Source organism: Larus michahellis, chromosome 3 (genome assembly GCF_964199755.1).
Source record: "Larus michahellis chromosome 3, bLarMic1.1, whole genome shotgun sequence".
Classification (NCBI taxonomy): Eukaryota; Metazoa; Chordata; class Aves; order Charadriiformes; family Laridae; genus Larus; species Larus michahellis.
In genome coordinates, this window is record NC_133898.1 from 62,629,116 (window position 1) to 62,637,908 (window position 8,793).

At 40.9% G+C, this 8,793-nt stretch overlaps 1 long non-coding RNA gene across 1 annotated transcript in view; it reads right to left on the bottom strand.

Moving 5' to 3' along the window:
• Positions 1-8,068, bottom strand: part of LOC141740921 (uncharacterized) — a 13,063-nt gene extending 4,995 nt beyond the window's left edge. The window contains exon 1 of the long non-coding RNA XR_012586205.1: positions 7,961-8,068. This is a non-coding gene — a long non-coding RNA (uncharacterized LOC141740921). The remainder of the gene's footprint in view (positions 1-7,960) is intronic.
• Positions 8,069-8,793: the final 725 nt, after the last annotated feature.

Below are 8,793 nucleotides of genomic sequence, written 5' to 3' on the forward strand. Positions count from 1 at the left end.
CGGTCACCATCTTTCCTAAAACAACATGCACGCGTATTTACATAAATAATAGCGTAGAACACCTTAGCCTGGAACAAAGACTACAGAGAGGGAAGATAAAACGGTGATCTGTAAAACCACACGCACTATGGGAAAGGCAAATTGTTCCCTGTCTCTTCTAGTACCAAATCTAGAAGCCATTAAGTGAAATTTCAGAAAGTGTGTCCAAAATAGCCAAAAGGAGGCGATTCTTCATGTAGTCTGCAATAAGCTGTGAGCTGCTCACCATTAGAAACTGTGCATTGTAAAACTTTACATGGATTCAGAAAGTGACTGAACACATGCAAGAAAAAAAAAGCTTCTAAGACAATGCTTCTGAATCAAATAAACGATCAGCCAATGATACCTTCCCAGCCTCCAGCAAGCACTGAACTCCTGCTCTCATATTCTTGTTGTTTACCACTTTCAGCATGACAACACACAGCTAGACAGACATTTTGTCAAAGTCATTAGAGTGACTCTCAGATTCTTTAACTAGAAAAAAATGTTTTTATTACTGTTCCCTGTCGCAGGGAACTGCCACTGACTCTTCTGTTACACTGCAAAGTTACACTGCAATGCAATTAATGATTTGCTATTTCTGAAAGAAAGCTTTAATACATTAATAAAGAGGACATTTTCAGATGTCAAAGGATATTTAAAAAAGCAGTTCCACCACTTGATTCAGGTAAATTGTTGTAACTTTCTCATATTTTAACTATTTATGAGGAATTACAGAACTATGCAGGTTCTGCTCATAGGGGCATCTAGTAAAAGCAGGTTGCTCAAGATCACCTACAGTAGCATTTTGACTAGATCCACTCTCATACTAAAGGAAAAAAAAATTATCTGTGTCCCAGGCTGTATCCACTGCCCCTTGTCCTTCGAACATGAACCTCCAAGAGCCTGGCTTTGTCTTCATTGCTGGCAATCCAGAAGGTGGATGTCTAATACTGAAAAAGAGAAGGCATCTTCCATAGGCCCTGCGTATGGTGGCAACTTGAAGAGAGGGTTAAGCCTTTAATTTAAAGTGTGATTAATTTATAAAAATGAAACAGCTATGAAAAGCATTTATAGGAAATTAATCCCTACACATTGTATCACCTCTCAGATAGGAACCTCATCATGTTTATAACTGCATGACTGTCCTACTTCATCATGTCATTTAAAAAGCAACACTCATAATAGAAGCATGTGTAAATTTATGTCAGTCCTTACACCTGTCAAAGTGTCTTAATTACAGAAATCAATATCATACATATATTGTTCTTACGGTTTTTCTCCATGATAGATAGTTAAGAGGCACCAGAAACTCAGTCTCAATGTTAGTTGTTAATGAATAATATTTATTAAGAGGAGGAAATATTGAACTGATGGGTTTCTCAGTGAATCTAGATTACATGCCTCAAAACACCACACCTCTCTTCCTCTCTGAAAAGAGCTATGATCATTAAGATGTCCTCTGTAGTTCTCTTATCTGAACTGATGTGCACCATTGCCAGGATCTTTTTTCTGCCTTGGCTCAGAAGCCAAATTATAAACACTTTTCATTCGTTCTCTTTGGTACTGCAGAACACCTGCTTGCTTGCTTGCTTTATGTCCCTTGATTTTCCCACTGGGTGCAGAGTCGCACATTGTGAGCATCCACCTCCCTCAGACACTTGGAGATCTTGGTAAGAATGGTATGTTTATTTCTCTTCAGTTTTGTATTTCCTTGATTTATCTTGATTGTGGAAGCAGTTTTTCTTTTGGGTGACACAGCATCCCCATGAACTCAGGTATTTTCAGATCAACATGTTGAAGCGTTACATATTGCTTGCTTGTTCATATCTCAGTTTTGCTCCCATTCAAGGTAGAAGTGCAAAAGAGCATTTCCCTTCCTTTCCAAATGTGTGAGATTTTCCTGGAATTTATTTTTAAGCAGTTATTTATAGTTTTGATTACAGCTGCAACTCAAGGACAGGACAGACTGCTCTTTCTCTAAGGCTCCAAAAAAAATTGTCAGTATGAATGGACCTTGGAAGCAAACCTGTTGTGCACTTCCTTTCACCTTGTTCCCATAAACTTTTGATAGCAACATAATAAAAGGCAGCTTTCACAGGTCAGTTTAATTTCTTTCGTTTACCATTTCTCCTTCTCCCAAAATTGTGTTCAATGTGCAGTTTGGATGTGCATCCTGACAAATAAAGTGCAAAGTGAGGTGATGTGAATGACAGCAAATATTCTGGGCTGCTGGGGGTAACAGAGCACAAGGACTAAGCTGCAGTTGTTTTAAGTTTCCAGTTCTCACAGGAAGAGAGAGGGATGACAGTAAATCACCAAGCACAAGCTTTACAGTGAGCAGACAAGCTTAGGCACGTACTAGCACTTCATGGGAAGAGAAGATAAAACCGCATGTAAGGATCAGAGCAACATTTTGCACATCCACAGAGAAAAACAGCATATAGCTTTCAAGTAGTTTGGAAACATGCACAGCTCCTTTTAACAGGGTGAACAGGTTTATGGAAGGTTTACTGCTGTTGACTTGGATCTGGAAATATTTGTAAGCCTTTTTGTTTTCAACATTCTCACTTAAAGCCAACAGAAAGTGACAGAATTCACCACCGCTATATGCCAGACAGTCATATAGAAATAACATGTACCATAAAATATAGTGATCAGCTGTGGGACTAACGAGGCCTTTCATTCAAGATAGCCTTATGCTCCACTTTTGAACTTGACACTGTCCTGCTGTAATGGGAGAGAAAAAATCTCTGCCAACAGTACCTGCCTGCGACACAAGCATATTGAAAGCCTCAGAAGAGAGGGCTTCCACTGACTGCCCTACTGCACAATGGTTTACAGCACGGTCTCTGGAAAGGAAATGCAGAGCAGGCAGGGAGCAAAACATCCCAGACACAAACAGCTTTGAACCCCTACGTGAGAATATAGACGGGGTCTGTGGGTCAGAGCAGACCAGAACTAGTTGTCTCTTCAAACAGCTGTCATTAGATGAGAAGCTGAGTACCAAAATGCATTGGGATTTACATTCTATTAAAAATTAGAATTTCTAAACTGGATGCAGCCCTCTGTCCTCCTCCTTCATTTTTAGCTGTGACCACTGAGTACCTCCCAGCTTCAGGGCCTGGATGTACACACTGAAAGCACTCTCATCCCGAGCTGGGGCAAAATCCCACTACATAATAGTTTTCCCTCCTGTAACTTCATTTCCACAGAAAGCAGGCCAGGAGAAAACCGGATCATGGTCCCACAGATCTGCAGCCTGCACACAGAGGACTGTCACCAAGGGTACCCTATGCAGTACACACAAGCCCGAGGCTAACCATCATTGCTCAAAATTGTCGTCTTTGTTGTGCAACAGCTGAATCCTGCAGCTCTCCTGCCTGGCCTGCTTGCTAGGTTATGTCAACCCCTGTGCCAAAAGCACTCACTGACTGGATTCAAGTACTTGCAATCTCTCCCTTTTGGAGCTGTAGGTAATGCAATGGAGAGTGATTGAAGATTCCTATGTAGTTACCCATAACAGTGGAAAGCAAAGCATAAACAAAAGCCAAGGCTTTTAGTCCCCAAGAGACAGGCAAAGGGAATTTCTCTTCTCAGTAAATGGATAAAAAGAAATTTTAGTAAGTGCAGGGACTCTGCTCTTTTTAAACAGGGACACCTGGAGTACTCCGTCCATCTCTGGGGCCCCCAACATAAGGAGGACATGGACATGTCGGAGAGAGTCCAGAGGAGGGACACAAAGACGACCAGAGGGCTGGAGCACCTCTCCTATGAAGACAGGCTGAGAGAGTTGGGGTTGTTCAGCCTGGAGAAGAGAAGGCTCTGGGGAGACCTTATAGCAGCCTTCCGTTACCTAAAGAGGCCCTAAAGGAAAGATGGGGAGGGACTCTTTATCAAGGAATGTAGTCATAGGACAAGGAATAATTTTTTTAAACTGAAAGAGGGTAGATTTAGATCAGATATTAGGAGGAAATCCTTTACCGTGAGGGTTGTAAAACACTGGAATGGATTGCCCAGAGAAGTTGCGATGAGCAATACCCAGAATCTCCTCTCCCAGATAAGCGTGTGATGCAGACAGTCTTCCTTTACCTTGTTCCCTCTGTCTCCAAATGCATCATGTTTCCAGAAGAGCTTTCAAAGGAAAAACAGATTCTGTCCTCGTCCGTGCCAGCAGATAGACTGTTCTGAGTGCAAGAGAAATGGGGTTTGCCTTTTTCAAGAGAAAGATATTTTGTCTTGGTTTCTGCCTCCTGGGAGATGTTTCAACTCTTATGGAATTCTGTAGGAAATAGTTATAGGCATCATCATTTCTTTCTTTAAAGGAAGCCTGCGTTTGAAGGTTTACACAGACTCTGGATCCCACGCAGATGGAGATGTATGAAGAGGCCACAGTCATCAAATGCGCATGCAAGGGAACCCTTCCATGTACACTCAACACTGGCAGACATGCTGTCCATGTACACACAGCTGTTCTGTACCTCTGCAGTAAGTGTGAAGAATATGCCAGTGCACACACTTGCTATGCAGAGGCAGAGAAAGGACTCAAGACATAGGCCCAGGCTGTAAAGTGTGAGCGCTACCTTTCTTTGGACCTAAATCCACCGCATGCAGCTGAAACAAATTGTTTCAGATAAAGTCTAAGTTTAACATTTCCCGATTCCTCTGGACTGCCACGTTTCACTCTCCATATCTCACCATACTGGTTCTACGCTGTTGTAGAAAGCTTTAGATGAACTGAGACTGAATGATACATCAAAAATACATTTGGGGTAAGTAGGAATCTGGGAGTTGCAAGTGCATTCATTTAGAGTAAAGATATACAAAGAAATTTCAAACAAATAGAAAAAGAAATACCTAGGCAGGTAGCAAAAGAGGTTGTGATTGTTTGATTCAAGAACTGGCCACTGAAATCATCAGATAAGAATAAAAAAGGTGAAGTGAGTGGAAGAAAAGTAGAAATGCTGAAGAAACCTCACAAAAGAGAGCCAGTCAGAACAACAAACAAAAGGAAATGGATTTTAGGGATAAAGGAAAAATGCAAAACAAGAAGTATCTCCAAGTCAACAACATGATGAGGGGGTAACTCAGGTTAAGACAGAAGGAGTTTTGCAGAGGGAAAATAAAGTAAGTTTTGAATAATGCCTTTGATGAGCAGAGGTTAATACGCAGTAACACAGTTTAGTCTGGAAAGACTGAAAAAGATAGGTCAACAAAGTGGCTTTCCACAAAATAAATATTTCATATAAATAAGGAGAACAGGCCTTCTGATTACACAGTAATCTTTGCTGTCATTTAATTATGTTGTCTCGTTCTATATGCCCGTCTTCCATTGTGATACACACATGCTTCATTCTTCAAAAATCCTTTACAAGAAAGCAAAGACAGTCTTCCAGGTTAAAAGCTAAAAAACCGCGTATACATCCCAGAACCTATTATGAACAGGGTTCTCTATGTCTACAGCTTACCTACTCATTAAAAGCGAAGTGGAATATCTGTCATACAACGTTGCGCACACATTTTGATTTTGATATCAGTTTTGATTAAGACTTCAGATACTGGGATAGTCCTTCAGAGTAAACACTCTGATCTGACTGTACTCTGAACCCATCATTTATCCTTTTTTACCCAAACTATTTTCATAATTTTTCAATACATTAGGTCTGTTTTTTATTTTCCAGATATTTTCCAGATAGTGTTGAATGGTGACAGAATAGAAACATTTTCTGCAGTCACACACACAAAAACGCACACAGTCTTTGAAACAGCTGATCATTGTCCTCAAGGCACCAGAACTAAAAGTTAAAGTTATCCTTGAGGTCTTTGACAGTTATAAAAGCAGTTGGTCGATGGTTTTGAACTTCAGCTGAGATGGGAACGCACTTAATCTTTTGAAACAAAAAAGACTGAGCAAAGTCAGAATACTTGGATATAACACTCGGGTGGCTTAGAATCATTTATGCATAAAAACTGAGATGCTGAATACCACGGCCCTGTCGACTTCAATGAGATCTGCCCCCCACTTGCAGTAATCAGCTGTGGGTTCTACTGTCAGATATAGATTTACAGCCTGATGCACAAACATATTCTGAGTTAAGGGATAATTGCCTAAAAAAAAAAAAAAAAGCAGAATTCTCAAGATCTTAGATCATCCACTTCCCTGTTTTTAAGATGGAATTTGAAAGAGGAAGAAAATTGGAAGTGCACAAGTCTGACTACACAGGCATTACTGATAGGGAAAGGGCTGTTCCTTTAGCACCTGGGGTAAAGTACGTCCCTGATCAACTCTTGGAGGTCACTGGACACATATTCATGTCTTCGTTATCACACGGCCTAGACTTTTCTTGTAAAAACTGATACTTATAGGGCAGAGAAATGTTTAAGAGGGAATTCTGACCATACTTGGCAGTCCTGCTCTTCCCTTTCAACCATGGACCAACACGGTTCAAAAGAAATAAAGACAGAGCAGAAAAAATGGACAGAGAAATGCACACTACAGCCTAATAGATAACAGAAAGCTGTTGTGTTTGGGGGAGAAAAAAATATTTTGAAATAGGTTTGCAAAAGAGAAGTTACATACAAGAAGCAAAGTTGTGAGCAGTAAGGAAAAAGAACAAGAAAGATGCCCAGTGACTGACAAACACCTCTGTGCAAAGGAAAGTTAATGAAAAGTCTATTTGTAATAACAAGACTATGTTTCAGTCCTGAGATCCTGCAACTTTTGCTCAGTGCCTCTGCTCAAAAATGCAACTTATTTTTCCTTGTGTGGCAGTCAAGAAGCTAATTTCCATTGCATAATAAGGTTAGAAAAGGTACTGATCCCAGAATGCGTAATGTGATCTGGATTCAAAACAGTGAATTTGCTTAAGCAAATGAGACAAACATGGAAATAACCCAGGATATGGATAATGGTCAGCTCCTGCAAAATTATTATGTTTTCAAGATGTAGAATCTAATCTTCAATTAATTACTTATTAGAAATGCTTCACTCCAGGGATAAGGAGGTTTATTTACAAGAACACATTGCAAAGTTTACCCAACTCCCCCCTGCAATTGTGAATGAACTGGGAAATGGTTATTTTTCTACTAAATGTCAGATCTGCACAGTTTTGGATAAGTACAAGCTGATCAACAGGACAGCTGCTGCAGTATTTTTGGCTGTGCTCTTTCAAGGCTGCCAAGTTACTGGTATGGTTTCAGCACAGTGTTGTATTCAGGGATAGGTATAAGTGCTTCTCTCAGTGATCTAAACTAAACTTTAACTTTGCTCTCAGTGCTGCTAATATGAAGTGGAATCTGGGCTGAACCAATTCAGTTTCCAGAAAGGGGTTTAAACTGCTGCAACCACCCTCATTTCAGGGAAACTCCTCCTGCTTTCCAGCTAAAAGAGGCCCTATTTTTATAGTCAGCCAACTGTCAGAAAGGGAGCAAACCCCAAGCATTCATTCCAAATAAAAAGCAAATGCATCCTCCCAGTGAAGATAAATGAGTCAAAATCCCAAGCCAGAGATCCTTTTGGACCCTCCTTATCTAATGAGACCGAAGACATTGGTGGGAGTTAGACTGTAAGCAAGCAGCAGCTGGAATTGCATATGAAAAAGTGCAAAAGTTTCAAAGGCTAGGGACCTCCTCACAGAGCAAACTTCCTTTTTTTTTTTTTTAAGGAGAGGAGTCAGACCTTATAACAACACAAAAGCATCTGAGCTTGCACAGATGAGGTGCTCTTCCTGCCTGGTCTCCAAAGCCCCGTGGGGTGTCTAAGCTTCAGCACTGATACTTCAGAACCCACAGCATGAGACTCAGAGGACTGCAGATTCACAGGTTACCTCCTCAGGAGGTAAAACACATCACATAAATATGCTTTGCATAGAATTTCTGAAAAGCTATTCTTTCCTTAAGGGAGACAATAAAGAGTAAATAGAGAAATAGACGCTAAACGCACCCCTGACCATTCTGCCTGTCTCTTTTCCACCCGCTCTAGAGACACTTCACCAGATGAAGGCTACCTGCAGCCTCTCCATCAGCTCTGCAGTTTTCTTCCTGCTGTTCCAGACCATAGGTTTACTAAAGGAGAAGGAGGCTCTTTTATAACCTTGTAGATGATTGCTTAATCAGCTTCATCACGTGAGCAAGGTGTTCTCATCAAGTGATAGATTGCTGTGGTTCTAGCAGTTAGATCTTGACTGACTGCTTTGCCCTGGCCAACAGCGATCATTTAAGGATGTTCTGCTTATTTATCAAAGCTGGATGACCTACGGTGTCATCGTATCTATTTTGTCAGCCTTTTAGTGTCTGTGAGTACTTGGTGTGGTATACATTTGGAAGTTGCCTGCTGCACATCCGTTCAGGGATGAAGCTTGCTTATTATACTCTATCGATCTTACTTTGCAGACAAACATGTCAAGAAGCAATAGTTAACTGGCACCAGTGTTTCTGGTTCTGGGAGAAATTACTCTGCTTTGTGCAGGTGAAAAATGCTACACAGACATGAAGGCCTGGTTAGTCCATCTCAGTCTGCAACTGAACTGACCTTCTGGAATTTGAGGAAGGAGATGAAGCCTGTCTCATGTTTCCTGCAGGGTGTACCTTCAGTTGTCTTAGGATTTTAGGACTAGTCGTTAGAATTAACCCAGTGAAATCCAGAGAGTTGTAACAGGGATCATTCACCGTATGCCACTCTTTTCAAAATCACTTTTCCTTCTGCCCCCTCTCCCAGATGTGTTATGCTACCCACCTTCCTCACAAAGGGTACATTGTATTTTGGAAACTACCCGC